At 48.2% G+C, this 16,159-nt stretch overlaps 1 long non-coding RNA gene across 1 annotated transcript; it reads right to left on the minus strand.

The window, feature by feature from the left end:
• Nucleotides 1–7,596: 7,596 nt before the first annotated feature.
• Nucleotides 7,597–14,174, minus strand: LOC119948944. Its single transcript, XR_005457061.1, has 3 exons — nucleotides 14,047–14,174; nucleotides 8,120–8,262; nucleotides 7,597–7,951 (listed from the first exon to the last, which is right to left on the minus strand). It is a non-coding gene; the product is annotated as an uncharacterized LOC119948944 (long non-coding RNA).
• Between the last annotated feature and the right edge of the window lie 1,985 nt (nucleotides 14,175–16,159).

Raw genomic sequence — 16,159 nt, forward strand, 5'->3', positions numbered from 1 at the left:
CTGGAGGGTGGACCAGCCTGGGGAATAACGGCTTAAGAAGGAGCTGAAAACCTGAGGTAGATAGACAGCAGGCTGAAGGCAGTGGCCACATTGCGGTGCCTCGCCAAACCCAGCACCCCCCGGGGCAGGGAAGCTGCCCAGAAGTAACGTTGCGAGAAATGCTGGCCATCCAATGGTGTCTAATAAATAAACAGAGAAGTAAAGAAACTTCGTCAGATGTTTTCACTTTAGTGGGGCAAGTCACTTAACATCTCTGTGTCTCAGTGACCTCATCTGTAAAATGGGGGTTAAGACTTTTAGACTGTGAGCCCACTGTTGGGTAGGGACTGTCTCTATATGTTGCCAATTTGTACTTCCCAAGCGCTTAGTACAGTGCTCTGCACATAGTAAGCGCTCAATAAATACGATTGATGATGATGCTAGGGGAGTGGAGAAATGCTGGAGAAGTCAAAGATCGCTTCCGCTCACGGCGTATTAGATAGAGCACGGGCCTGGGAGACAGAAGGTCAGGGGTTCTAATACCGGCTCTGCCACTTGTCTGCTGTGTGACCTTGGGCAAGTCACTTCACTCCTCTGTGCCTCGGTTTCCTCATCTGTAAAATGAGGATTGAGACTGTGAGCCCCACGTGGGACCGGGACTGTGTCCAACCCAATTTGCTCATTTCCACCCCAGCGCTTAGTACAGTGCCCGGCACATAGTAAGCGCTTAACAAATATCATTATTATTATTATTATTCACCAGCTCTTGTGTGTGCACATGTGGCAGCCATCTTGAGAAGTTTGTCCTTAGAAGGTGTCCAGTGGTGGACATCACAGGAGCGCTGGGAAAGGCACTGTTTCCCCTTGCTGGGTGCCACCCTGCGATGCTTGCTTATCTCAACGACCATCTGAAAAGTTGGGACCCTGCTGTGATATGATTGTCAGTCACAGAGGTGTTGCTCCTCAGAGCTTCCTGCCCCCTGCGAAGCAGCGAGGGTCTGCCAAGTCATGCCCAGAGATGGAGAAACAAACTCCCGAGACTGCCAACTCTAGCAGACTGCCACAGAAGGTGAGTTCTAGATCAACATCCCCTATCCCAGGGCAGGAAGAGACTTATCTCCGGGTCCAGCCTACTCTCAACTTTGGGATCCCGCTATCCTCTGACTATTGGCCTTCCACCTGAACAGCCTGGGCAAGCAGTCTGAATAATGGCTTTGGGCTGTTCTCGGGAAAGGTCACGTGAGTAGCTGAAAGCTGTAAAACTTGAATCAGGAAAGGCTCCAGGGGGTTTTGAACCAGTAATTAAAGTTAAAGATTTCTGTCAAATGGCTGCATACTTTCCTCATCCCTTGCCTTGGCCTAAAGGACTGTGGGTCCTCAGGGTCATTGGGGTCCTTGGGGTCATGGAGGGCCATGGGGCCAAAGACTAAAGTCTTCCACAAGGAAGAAAGTGGACAAAGCACTCAGCCTTTCCTCTCACTTCAGTCTGGTAGATTTGGTAGGTTGTAAACTCCTTGAGGGCAAGGATCGTGTCTATCCACTCTATTGTATTATTTTCTCCCGAGCACTTAGTATAGGAGTCTGCACACACTAAGCGCTCAGTAAATACCCTGGATCGATTGATTGATACTGGTCTTTATTGTGGTCTGTCTGCCGGTCTATAAGAAAGAAGGGTCAAAGGTGAATGGAGCAAGAAGAAAAAAAAAACAGATGAGAAAAGATCAGATTGGAATTACTGACCATGGGGTCAGCAATAACCCCATGGTTGATGCAAGCTGGGAAGCAGGTAGGCGGTCCCATTTGCAGTGGTCTAAATTGTCTCTCCCTCTCTCCCAGTCTCTCCCTCTCCCCTGCACCCCGAGGCCTTCGGCATTCTCCCAGAATGCTTGGGAGGACAAACTCCTTCCTCACCAGTGACTTATCCCTCATTTCAGCAGAGGAGTAAGGAAGGGGTTAACTGGTCCAGGAGGAGCAGGGGGTTCAGAGTGCAGAGAAGGAGGGGGCTAGGAGTCCTCTTGCCCAACAGTGCGGCTAAATCAGGCGTGTCTAGCGCAGCTCCAGATGGAAGAGAAATGGCTCCTCCATGGGCCCGCGCCTCCCACGAAGCCATCCCAGACATTTTCAGCTGAAGCCGTCCCAGACTTTTTTCAGCAGCTGCTCATGGAAGTAGCCGCACGAGGAGGCTGGAAATATTTCAACGGACAATAAACCTCTGGAGGCAACAGAGTGTATTAATAGCCCTCCAGCCGTCGCATATTTACAAGGTCTGATGCAGACCGAATTTTGGCACTATGTTTTTTAAGAGAAAGGAAATGTGTTTGCATTCATTCCCCACCCCTGCCGCGGTTGGGCTGGTTTTTGGAGCATGTTTCAAATTTAACCCTTTAGCGTCAGGAAACAGTCTTCCTACAGGGTCTGTTTCTCCTTGGGCTGAAATTGCAGTGAGACATCAGGGTCTGGGCCAGGGAGGGTGACGTGAGGGAAGGCTTCTTGACTATCAGGGTCATTAAATGCTGAGCAGATTCAACTTCCTTCTGGAGATATTAAAAACAAGTTAGACAAGCATCCTTTCTGGGATGATTTCGGCCAGGGCCTAGCTCATCGGGCGTGGGGGTGGGTGGGAGCCTGGGGGTAGGAAGACAGACCCTGTTGTCAGAGGGTAGCTCCCTGCCCCCCCCCCCCCCCCATCCTAACGACTGCTTTTCTGGGCTAGAGGTGGGTGGTCCGTGTCCATCCTCAGTCATCCCACTGGCTCCCAGCTGCATCCCTGAAGTCACGGACCACTGGTTTCGGGACCTCCTGGCAGCATTCTGAAAGTGGCACCAGGAGCAGTGCCAGGAGCAGTGGTTAGGCAACAGGGGTCTGAGGGAGGGGCTGAGGGAGGGAGAAGTGGGGAAGCCATCCGGAAAAATCCAAGGGGTTACCTGCTGCCTCCAGGCTCGGCATTAGACCTTTTTGGAGGCAGGGGGTTGGACCAGATGGCATCTTTGAGACTCCCATCTGTGTTTTAACGATCAGCCATCCTTCAAATCATGACCATCTGCATTAGGTCTTCAACAACTTCTGTGCTGAATCGTAGCGTTAATATGCTACATTTTACTGCACTCATTTTTTAAAGTCCACTGAGAAGCTCCTGTTCGTAAGTGCAAGAGCCAACCGGGTTCGGAAGCTTGCGGGTGGGATTTTTCCGTCTCTCTCTGAGTGACAGCCCAAAGGGGGCAGTTCGGAGTTTGGCCGAGGGGCTTCCACAGCCCTCTCCCCCACACCCACCTCCCCTGCACTTCGCCAGAGTAGCCACCATCTATGATGGCCAGGACTCCCCCCCAACGCAGACCATCAATATTCGCCCGGGAAATCCACTCTGGTGGAAAGCTCCGGCTGGCTGGTCTACTGTGAGATGATAAGAATAGTGGTATTTTTTTAAGTGTGCTTAGTATGCACCAGCTGCTGTACTAGATACAGATTAATCAGGTCGGACACAGTTCCAATCGGGTCGGACACAGTCCCTGTCCTGTGTGGGGCTCACATTCCAAGTAGGATGGAGAACAAGTATTGAATCCCCATTTGACAGGTGAGGGAACTGAGGCACAGAGAAGTTAAATAACTTATCCAGGGACACACAGCAGGCAAGTGAGAAGCAGTGTTGCCCAGTGGGTAGAGCATGGGCCTGGGAGTTAGAAACCCCGGTGACTGTCACTTATCTGCTGTGTGACCTTGGGCAAGTCACTTAACTCCTCTGTGCCTCAGTTACCCCATCTGTAAAATGGGGGTCAAGACTGTGAGCTCCAGGTGGGACGCGCACTGTGTCCAACTTCATTAGCTTGTATCTACCCCAGCACTTAATAAAGTGCCTGGCACATAGTAAACGCTCAACAAATACCTTTCAAAACAAATGGTGGAGTCAGGATTCGAACCCAGGTCCACTGACTCCAAGGCCCGTGCTCTTTCCATTAGACCACACTGCTTATAGGTAAATCACGGCCGGCATACGATGTCTCAAAGATTTAGCCCGTGAACAGAAAGAAAATCTTTTGGGGTTCCACTAACCAACCCTGAACCCCAACCCCTCCTCCAAATTAGCCTGGTCTCAACTGGAATTGACAGTTCCCAGTTTCTGAACACACAGACATCCCTTCTTTATATTAGGAAGAGGTGAAAAGTGTGTACTTTTCACTGTAATCCCGGCTCCGCCACCTGTCAGCTGTGTGACCTTGGGCAAGTCACTTAACTTCTCTGCCTCAGTGACCTCATCTGTAAAATGGGGATTAAGACTGTGAGCCCCACGTGGGAGAACCTGATTTCCTTGTATCTATCCCAGCGCTTAGAACAGTGCTTGGCACATAGTAAGCGCTTAACAAATACCAACATTATCATTATTATTATTACTTATCAATATACAATCTCTTAAATAGCAATCCTACCTCACGGTGCTACTCTCTTACCCTGCCCGCACACTCTGCTCCTCTAATGCTAACCTTCTCACTGTACCTCAGTTTCATCTATCGCACCGCTGACCTCCCGCCCATGTCCTGCTTCTGGCCTGGATCTTCCTTCCTCCTCATAACCGACAGACAATCACTCCACTACTTCAAAGCCTTATTGAAGGCACATCACCTCCAAGAGGCCTTCCCTGACTAAGCCCTCCTTTCCTCTTCTCCCACTCCCTTCTGCATCATCCTGACTTACACACTTTATTCATCCCCCTTCCCAGCCCCACGACACTTATGTACACATCTGTAATTTATTTATTTATATTAATGTCCGTCTCCTCCTCTAGACTGTAAGCTGGTTGTGGGTGGGGAATGTGTCCATTATATCATTATCCTGTACTCTCCCAAGTACAGTGCTCCACACACAGTAAGCACTCAATAAATATGATTGACTGACTAATAGAATTACTTACATTGAACATAAGATGACATCAGTACATGGTCAAATGGATATAAAAGAAATCCTAGCAAAATGCAAGCATTCTTTAATCCTCATACTTTTCCTCAATTAAACTGGGGTTCTGATTCCCCCACATCTTGAGCAAACCACTTAGTATTCATTCATTCAATTGTATTTATTGAGCGCTTACTGTGTGCAGAGCACTTACTAGGCGCTTGGGAAGTAAAAGTTGGCAACATATAGAGACGGTCCCTACCCAACAGCGGGCTCACAGTCTAGAAGGGATGGGTCCCCTCCATGTCTTTCATTATACTTAACTCTTCTGTCTCTCTGTCTCTCTGTCTCTCTGTCTCTCTCTCTCTCTCTCTCTGTCCCTCCCTCCCTCCCTCCCTCCTTATTCAGTCTGTCATCAAGTCCTGTCAGTTTTTCCTTCACAACATCTCTAGAACCTTTGGGCAAGCCACTTCACTTCTCTGTGCCTCAGTTCCCTTATCTGTAAAATGGTGATTAAGACTGTGAGCCCCATATGGGACAACCTGAATACCTTGTATGTACCCCAGTGCTTAGAATAGTGCTCGGCACATAGTAAGCACTTAACAAACACCATAATAATAATTATTATTATTATTTCCATCTAAACTGCCATGATGCCAACTTGTACTTCCCAAGTGCTTAGTACAGTGCTCTGCACACTGCTCAATAAATACGATTGAATGAGTGAATGAATGAATGATGCTTATTCAAGTACTTGTCATATCTCATTGAGATTACTGCATCAGCCTTCTCAGTGCCCTCCCTGCCTCCAGCCTTGACCCTCTCCACTCCAGACTTCACTCTGCTTCTCAGATCATTTTTCTAAAACATGTCTCCCCAGTCCTCCAAAACCTCCAGTGCCTTCCCATTCTTCTCTGCATCAGGCAATCCCTCCTGACCATTCCTCTCTCCTCCCAACCCAGCCTCGCTCCTCTCTCCCCAACCTAGTCTCTCTCCTCTCCCTCTACAAGCCAGCCCACACTCTGCCCTCCTCTAATACCAATCTCATCACTGTGCTTAGTTCTCATCTCTCTCACTACCGAGTTCTTTGCTCACATCCTCTCTCATGCCTGGGACTCACTCATCCTTCACATCCAGCAGACTACTGCTCTCCCCATCTTCTAAATCCATCTATCATCACATCTCCTCCAAGAGGCTTGGTTTAATGAACCCCTCACTGGTTTAATTACCCACCACTGACAGTTCACTACTTCTGTGTCATCTAAGCATTTCGCCACTATCCCTTCCTCCTCACACAGAGCATTTATGGACCTAACTTTATATTCTGCTGCTTCCCCTCTCTGTAACTTATTTTAACATCTGTCTCCCCCACTAGATTGTAAGATCCTTAAAGGCAGGGATCTTACCTTCCAACTTGAATTCACTGTACTCTCCTAAGCACTTAGTTCAGTGCTCTTTGCATAGAGTAAGCACTCAATAAATCCTACCGATGGATTGTATCAGGCTTTGCCACCTGATCTTCTTCGTTAAGCTGCCAGAGCTGAGGACGTGGCTTTTTTTTCTGGCAGGTGAAGACAGGAAACAGGAAGCCTTGCCTATACTCACCAGAGCCATTCTGAAACCTTCCTTGTTCTCATCCTCGACGTGGGGGTGGTCAGAGGGAGGGTGGGGCAGGGCAACAGGTGGCCTATCTGCAGTCATCAGAACCCCTATGGCATGGGTTAGGGGGCTTCTAGCAGGGTGGTTACTGGCGCCTGCAGATCCCTGCCTCCAATCAAGACCACAACTTATTTCCCAGACACACAGGCCTAACCCCATGCTCCCCATCTGAAGAAGAAGCAACAGAGAACAAGTCACAGTTGTTTTTAAGGTAATTGTTACGTGCTTACTGTGAGGCCCAGAGAAGTGAAGTGACTTACCCCAGGTCACACAGCAGACATGTGGTGGAGCTGGGATTAGAACCCTGGTCCTACTGACTTCCAGGACTGTGCTCCATTAGGCCACGCTGCTTCTCCACACTTCTAATTCTTCTTCTTCTTCTTCTTCTACACCTATATATCTTATAAGAGACTTATCATCAGCCTGGACGTAACGCCCACAGCAACACAGCTCTGCTGAGTGGGATGTGTGCCAAGAATGGCAGAGACAGAACATCCAAACCATGGCTTAAAGGGGCCTCCCCAGCAAGAAGGGCTGGACAGATGCTTGAGAAACAGAGAGAAGCACCGTCTCACACAGTGGCCGTTTGCAGTGGACTCTGGTGAGACCGGCATGCATCACTCCGGAGAATATTATTCTCTTTGAGTGAAGCTGTGGTTGGATCGATAGACGAGACTGGTGCTGCCATTGGCAAAAAGCAATAGCTGTAGCCAAGAACAATCATTATAACTTCTCACAGTACAGAACTAACTTTCCATCACTGATGACTCTGTTTTGCCACACTTACGCGTGGAGAGCATTTCAACAGTCGCACCATTTTCCAATAGGAAAGATAATGATGAATGTAGGCCTGCTCCATTTCTTTATTTTGACCATTCTAGTTGTAAATGGCTTTATGTTTGTCTTCCCCATTAGAGTGCAAGCTCCCTGTGGGAAAGGAACATGTCACTTTGTTATTCTGTACTAGTACAGTGTACTGCGCCAAGTGTGTGCTCAATATATGCTCCTCCTCCTCCAGCTACTATCTAAATAGACTCACCTCTGCCATAAGTTGTGTTTTCAATTTGTGTTTAATCAATCAACCAATGGTATTTACTGAGCAATTTCTCTGCATTTTGGCTGGAACTCAACCAGTAATTTAGGGAATGTTCTTCCACCAATGCAAGCCTGTTTGAGTTCCACGTGACCCATTATCAAAGAAACCGTCAGTGCCTATTTGCTCAGTGTCTCCAAGGGTGGGTACTATTTCACGCATTTTCCTTTTCGACAGAGTGCCACTCTCTTGGAGGAGAACCAGGTGCATAATATCTTTTAAATTCTGTCCGAGATATGATTCTTCATCGTTTGCCATAAGTCTCCTCTTCTTAAAAGCCTTTGGGGTATGGGATTGCACATCATTCCTCCTTAGCTCTTTTGGTCCACATTTGCCCTGCAAAATAAGGTGACCCAAATATGGGATGAGGCCAAAAGGGGTGGGGGTTGAGAGAAGGGAGAGTGAGAAGGAAAAAGTGGGGGAAGAAGAAAGGGAAGAGATGAGAGGAAGACAGCAAAGGGGAAAAGGAGGAAAAGGCAAAGAGAGAGAGATGGATACGGATACTTATTGTTGCCGTCTTCCATCAAGCTGGGCCTATTATCTGGGGCTCAGGCAGTTTGGTCTTCCCTCCTTCGTCTCCACCTTCACTCTCTCCTCACTGTTTAATAGTAAGGTGATGCTAATGTGGGCCTCTCCTTCCTTATGGCCTAGTCCAACAATTAATTTATTGATTAATAGTGTTTATGGAGTGTTTAAGTCCCGGTTTCCCCAGTGTTGCGTAAAGGGCCAGGGGAGCGCACCCAGACACCTAGACCCCCGATCCCCCCACCACCGCCTTCTTCCTCCCCAGCCCCTTTTCACCCCTCCATTCCCCTCTCCCCCAGCCCCTTTTCACACCCCCATTCCCCTCTTTCCCCAGCCCCTTTTCACACCCCCATTCCCCTCTCCCCCAGCCCCTTTTCACACCCCTATTCCCCTCTTTCCCCAGCCCCTTTTCACACCCCTATTCCCCTCTTTCCCCAGCCCCTTTTCACACCCCCAGTCCCCTCTCCCCCAGCCCCTTTTCACCCCCCAGGCCCCTTTTCACACCCCCATTCCCCTCTTTCCCCAGTCCCTTTTCACACCCCCATTCCCCTCTTTCCCCAGTCCCTTTTCACACCCCCAGTCCCCTCTTTCCCCAGCCCCTTTTCACACCCCCATTCCCCAGCCCCTTTTCACACCCCCATTCCCCTCTCCCCCAGATCCTTTCCACACCCCTATTCCCCTCTCCTCAGCCCCTTTTCACACCCCCATTCCTCTCTCCTCCAGCTCCTTTTCACACCCTCTTCTGCTCAGTTTTTTTTACACCCCATTATTCTTTCACACACCCCTTTCTCCTCTCCCAGACCTTCTTTACCCCCTTCCTCCCGCCCCCTTTTCACACCCCCATTCTCCTCCCCTCATCCCTCTAGATTGTGAGCCCGTTGTTGGGTAGGGACCGTCTCTATATGTCGTCAACTTGTACTTCCCAAGCACTTAGTACAATGCTCTGCATACAGTAAGCGCTCAATAAATATGAATGAATGAATGAATGGAGCATCTACTGTGTCAGAGCACGGCACTAAGTAAGCACTTGGGAGGGTAGAATAGCATTAGTAGGCATGGTTCCTGACCTCAAAGAGCTTACCTTACAACAAGAGGGAGACAGATATTAAAATAATTTACAGATAGGAGGAAGAAGGCTAAGGGGATATGTGTATGAATTAGTGCTTAAGTGATAGGGAATTCATTCATTCGTCTATTTGTATTTGTTGCACGCTTACAGTGTGCAAAGCACTATACTAAGTACTTGGGAGAGTACAATATAACAACAAACAGATACATTCCCTGCCCACAACATGCTCACAGTCTAGAGGGGGAGACAGGAAATAATATGCACAAATAAATAAATAAATAAATAAGTAAATAAATAAATAACAGATTGTGGCCAGCACTACCATCCTTCCTGTCACACAAGCCCGCAACCTTGGTGTCATCCTTGACTCCGCTCTCTCATTCACCCTGCACAGTCACCAAAACCTGTCGGTCTCACCTTCATAACATCGCCAAGATCTGCCCTTTCCTCTCCATCCAAACCACTACCATGTTAATACAATCACTCATTATATCCCAACTGGATTACTGCATCAGCATCCTTTCTGATTTCCCAACCTCCTGTCTCTCCCCACTCCAGTCTATACTTCACTCTGCTGCTTGGATTATCTTTCTACAGAAACATTCTGGGCATGTCACTCCCCTCCTCCCAAATCTCCAGTGGTTGCCTAACAACCTCCATATCAAGCGAAAACTCCTCACTAATGGCTTCAAACCTCTCCATCACCGTGCCCCCTCCTACCTCACCTCCCTTCTCACCTTCCACAGCCCAGCCCACACACTCTGCTCCTCTGGGGCTAATCTTTTCACTGTGCCTCGTTCTCTCCTATCCCTCCGTTGACCCCTGGCCCACGTCCTACCTCTGGCCTGGAATGCCCTCCCTCCTAAAATCTGCCAAAATAACACACTTCCCCCTTCAAAGCCCTACTGAGAGCTCACCTCCTCCAGAAGGCCTTCCTGGACTAAGCCCCCTTTTCTTCTGCTCCCCCTCCCCTCCCCATCATGCCCACTCGCTCCCTCTACCCCCTCCCCACCCAACAGCACTTGTGTGTATATATGTGCATATTTGTAAATCTATTTATTTTTATTAATGAGGTGCATATATCTATAATTCTATTCCTTTATACTGATGCTATTGATGTCTGTTTACTTGTTTTGATGTCTGTCTCCTCCCTTCTAGACTGTGAGCCCATTGTGGGCAGGGATTGTCTCTGTTGCTGAATTGTACTTTCCAAGCACTTAGTACAGTGCTCTGCACACAGTAAGTGCTCAATAAATACGATTCAATGATTATATGAATATATACATATGTGCTGTGGGGTTGGGAGGGAGGATTCATTCACTCATTCAATTGTATTTATTGAGCACTTACCGTGTGCGGAGCACTGTACTAAGCGCTTGGGGTGTACAAGTTGGCAACATATAGAGACGGTCCCTACCCAACAGCGGGCTCACAGTCTAGAAGGGGGAATGAAGGGAGCAAGTCAGGGTGCTGCAGAAGGGAATGAGAGGAGAGGAGATGAGGGCTTAGTCAGGGAAGGCTTCTTGGAGGAGATGTGCCTTCAATAAGGCTTTGAAGTGGGGGAGAGCAATTATCTGTCTGATATGAGGAGAGAGGGTGTTCCAGGCTAGAGGCAGGATGTGGGCGAGAGGTCAGTGACGAGATAGATGAGAATGAGGTGCAGTGAGAAGGGTAGCATCAGGAGAACAAAGTGTGCTGGCTGGGTTGTAGTAGGAGAGTAAGGGAATGTAAGATATGTCCAGACATGCCACAGGAGATTGTAAATGCACAAGGGCTCAGGTAGCCCAGAAGTGCTGAAGGGGCATGGAACTTAGGGAGACGAGCGGTTAATCGGGGAAGGGCTCCTGGAGAAGATGTGATTTTAGGAGCGCCTTGAAGATGGGCAGTGGCCTGCAGGATGAGAAATAGAAGAGCATGGGCCTGGGAATCAGAGGACTTTGGGCAAGTCACTTAACTTCTCCGTGCCTCCGTTTCCTCACCTGTAAAATGGACATTAAATGCCTGTTCTCCCTTCCAGTTTGAGTGTGGGACAACCAATTAATCCATGGGAAAGGGGCTGTATTTGACTCGTTTATCTTGTATCTACCCCTGAACTGGGGGCAGAGTAAGTTCTTAACAGATTCCACAATGGTTATTCTTAAATAGTGGTGAAGAAGGTGGCACCTCATGTTTACGAAGAAAAATCTAGTTTGGTTCTGAGTTTCTAGGGTGGTTTAAATGTCCCTGCCTCCTGCTTTGAGGTTGGCAGTGTGACTGAGGTCAGGGAGGGGAGAAACGATAGTTATAAACTCTCGAGAATGGTTAATTCATCCAAAGTGACACCGCGTAATGACACTAAAATGACACCAGCAAGAGGCGGTAAGTACCGCCTCCTGCACTTTCCACATGTAAGCGCTGTAGAAACCCAAGGTAATTAATCCTCGCAACCCGCTTGTAAGGGAGCTCTGTCTAGTCCCCTTATTTTATGTGCGGAGAAGCCAAGGCAGAGTGGTTAAGTAGCCTGTCTGTGGCCCCAGAAGGAATCATTACGAAAATGGGTATCTGAACTTTGGACTTCCTGTCCTCTGCGATGCGACCCCACCCTTTACTGGAAAGAACTCATTGGTCAGGAATAGGCGTTGCACAGCTGCGGGCTAGCTCGCTTTCCTGGAAGGCTATGGCTTTCATTTTCATGTGCCGGGGAGGGCATCTTCAGTGGCACAGATGGCATCATGCCCTGAGAATGGGAAGGGAACATGTGATTCATCAGAAGCTGCCACTTATGATCAGGGCTGGGCCCTCTGTATCCATGACCGAACTTGTTCATGAAGCGGAAAAGTTATCCTGACATCTTCACACCAAGGGATGGTCCTTAACTGTTTTATGCAAAGCGAGAACGACGGCCGGTCTGCCGAGGGATGCAGTCGTTCTCCGGTAACGCAGAGTTCCGCCCTAGGGAATGTGCCCCAGTTTAGGCACATCAGAGGTGCTGGCATTAGAGGTGTTGGTGTGGCTTGGTTCCTGCGGCCTTGTAGGAATAATAATGATGATGATGGTATTTGATTTTTTTAATGGCATTTATTAAGCGCTTACTATGTGCAAAGCACTGTTCTAAGCGCTGGGGAGGTTACAAGGTGATCAGGTTGTCCCACAGGGGGCTCACGGTCTTAATCCCCATTTTACAGATGAGGTCACTGAGGCACAGAGAAGTTAAGTGACGTGCCCAAAGTCACACAGCTGACAATTGGCGAAGCCGGGATTTGAACCCATGACCTCTGACTCCAAAGCCCGTGCTCTTTCCGCTGAGCCACATTTGTTAAGCACTTACTACGTGCCAAGCACTGTTCTAAGTGCTGGGTTAGATACAAGGTAATCAGGTTGTCCCACATGGGGCTCATAGTCTCAATCCCCATTTTACAGATGAGGTCATACATTCATTCATTCAATCGTATTTACTGAGCACTTACTGTGTGCAGAGCACTGTACTAAGCGCTTGGGAAGTACAAGTTGGCAACATATAGAGACGGTTCCTACCCAACAACGGGCTCACAGTCTAGAAGGGGGAGACAGACAACAAAACAAAACATGTAGACAGGTGTCAAAATTGTCAGAACAAATAGAATTAAAGCTATATGCGCATCATTAACAAAATAAAAAGAATAGTAAATATGTATTAAATGTTTTCCAATGGCTGTTAACACTGTCCAAATATTTCCTAACATAGTGTTGTGATGACCCAGCCAAGAGGAAAAAGTCTCAGTTGTATTTTCAACACAGTCTTATAGATGTCTCTTAAATATCTGATGCAGACTGAGGCACAGAGAAGTTAAGAGATTTGCCAAAGTCACACAGCAGACAAGTGAAGGAGCAGGGATTAGAACCCATGACCTCTGACTCCCCAGCCCGGGCTCTTTCCACTAAGCCATGCTGCTTCTACTTATTATTATTATTATTATTATTATTATTATTATTATTATTTACATATCTGCAATTTATTTATTTATTTATTTATTTATATTGATGTCTGTCTCCCCCTCTAGACTGTAAGCTCGTTGTGGGCAGGGAATGCATCTATTTATGGTTACGTTGTACTCTCCCAAGTGTTTAGTATAGAGCTCTGCACACAGACAGCGCTCTATAAACACACAGACTGACCGACTTGCCAATGCCCGGCGACCTGTGCTCCTCCTTGCTGCTGCCCACTACTATTCACGCTGGGCAGTGGTGGTGTAAAATGGGAGTTGGTAGGGAAGGTGGTAGGGTGGGAGCAGAGGAGGAGGAGGAGGAGAAGATCAGCTCCCTCCCATTTATCCCTAGCCCTCTCTCCCGTTTTTCCTTTGCTCTCTCGTCCCCCACCTCTTGTTTTCCTTGTCCCCTCTCATCTATCTCTGGTTACCCCTTCCCCTTTTCCCACTCACTTTTCCCTTCTGTTCGCCTCCTCTGCATTGGAAGGACTGGGGAGAAAGCCAGAAAAAGAGCTAATCCCTGGGAGCTTCAGGGAGGAATGAGGCGCTGGGAAGAGATTTGATTTACCACCCTGGACTGGTCGTTCCCTGGCCCATTAGGAGCGCTGACTAGGAGCCTGAAAAACTGAGTTCTCTACAGCCCGGTCAGCCCCTCACCACCGTCTTTTATCTCTCCACGTTCCCTTGGCAGCTTCTCTCTGGCTACACCCCTATGGCTCTCCCCTCTCCCGACAACCACTGCCACTTCCCCTATCATTATGAAATGAACAGGGTTAAATTGTATCTCTCTGCCTTCCCCTATTTAGTAGATTTCCCTAGGATGTTTACTCTTATCTTTGATTTTCACATTCTTCTGGATACGCAGTGAATAGCCCCAGCCAAGAAAAACTCACTCTTCAGTTCCTGAAAAACGTTAATCCCAAATGCTTGCTCACAGACGGTAAACATCAGTTCATAGTTCCTCTTTCCACCGTGGAGTGCCACCCCAAATCCCAGTGGCTGAAAGGAGCCAGGCCGGAGCTTTATCAGCCGAGAACTGGCAGCAAACATCACGGTCATTGGAACTCCCACCTTACGGCACCCCTGGATTTAGGTCCTCCTAACCCTGCGGCTGAACTGGGTTCATTTCTGGGCAATGATTCACAGAAGTGCCCGGTCTCTATGGTAACAACATGTATCCGCATCACGCAACATCACCTCTGCCTTAGTCTGATGGAGAGCCAGCCAACTTGCTTCACCCCCCTGAGCTAACATAGATTTTAAGCAGTGAACCAAATCATTTGAAAGTTTGAGAGTCGTGACAGCTAGAGCTGATCCCGTAGAGCCTCTTGAATGCTTGTCGAAGTCCCGGCTGAAAGCGGAATCATTCTATTCCTAACTTGCCTGAATCAGGCCTGGAGGTTTTTAGGATTACACTTGAGTAAAGGTTTCTGATTCACTAGCAGAACCACTCTGAAGTTGAGAAGCAGCGTTGCTCAGTGGACAGAGCACGGGCCTGGGAATCAGAAAGACCTGACTTCTAATACCAGTTCTCTCACTCGTCTGCTGTGTGACCTTGGGCAGCTCACTTAAGTTCCCTGTGCCTCAGTTACCTCATCTGTAAAATGAGGATTAAGACTGTGAGCCCCACGTGGGACATGGACTGTGTCCAACAAGGTTAGCTTGTACCTTCCTCAGTGCTTAGTACAGTGTCTAGCACAGAGTAAGTGCTTAGCAAATACCATTTAAAAAAAAAAAGCGGCTCCTAGAAGAGGGTCAGTATATTGCATTGCCATGACTCAGAATGATGGATAAGTGCCACAGTGTGGTTTTAGAGAACACCTGGTACCGTCTGCAGGCTGATTCACAGCTGTTAATAGGTGAGACATCACCACGTGTACATTTCTCACTGTTCTGTTAACCCCACTAAGGCTGCTGAATCAAGTCCTTTTACCTCAATGGAGTTTCCGGTGGTTGTTTATGTTTTATCCCTGCTTAATTTCAAAGCACTGTAACTGATTCCAAATATTGCCCAGAAGCTTTTGGTCAAAATCGGCACGAGCTTTGATAGTCAAGATGATCAATTATTCAAGATTATTTTCTGGTTACCGAGATATCCTAAGAAGGTGGCATGTACCCTGCGGAAGGTTTGGGAACAAAATGGTCAATTCCAGGGCAGGAATCAGGTTCGAGAGCTGGAGAGAAATACCAGATTCCCCTTTGCCGCCCGCCAGCAAGGGCACGTTTTTGAGCGTCTTTCCTTCCCAGAAGGGTTAACGCATCTAAAAAATGGGACAGAAGCTGTGATTTTGTGAGCCTCTGGCAAGTCTGAGCCCTGTTAATGACTACCTTGGGGAAGTGCCCTGCTCTTGGGAATGGGGTTGGGTTTTCAGTGACTCAGCAACAGGAACAATGAACAGAGTTTTCCCACCGTCACACCCACTCCCACTGAAGAAATTACTGCTCCTCCCGAAGTGCCTATCTCCCTGGGAGAAAGAGAGGCACTTTTGAGAGGAGCAGAAACTCTTTCAGACCTTCTGGAGACCATTTTAGGGCATCGCTGCCGATGGTGCTCCTGCAACAGTGCGAAGCTAGGGATTCATGGGCAGTGCCCTATTGGCCTGAAAGAGTTAATGATTCTTCCAAAGTGACTAACTCACCACTGAGGGATAAATTTAGACAGCAGGAGAACTGGCTCATTGTTCTGGGGCAGCAGAAAGAGCCCCCCCCCTCCACCCTTGCTGTTTCCTGCGGTATGCAGCCCTCTTTTTGAGGATGGTTTAAAATCATCGTCAACAGAACTAGCCTGAGTTGATGGTGCGATCGGTTTGGCTGCTTCTCATGATCCTCCCTCTCGTATAAGCACCCACCCTCTGCCCGAGTACAGTACGGTACAGTACTTTACGGGTGTGGTACACTTCCTCTCTGGGAACCATCTTGCTCTCGCGAAATGAAAGCCCGATCTGATTTAGCTGTGAGGGACAGGGTTTAACATGGAGGGCCGACCACTTCCAGAATTGGGTCACT

This window comes from Tachyglossus aculeatus, chromosome X3, assembly GCF_015852505.1.
Source record: "Tachyglossus aculeatus isolate mTacAcu1 chromosome X3, mTacAcu1.pri, whole genome shotgun sequence".
NCBI classification, from domain to species: domain Eukaryota; kingdom Metazoa; phylum Chordata; class Mammalia; order Monotremata; family Tachyglossidae; genus Tachyglossus; species Tachyglossus aculeatus.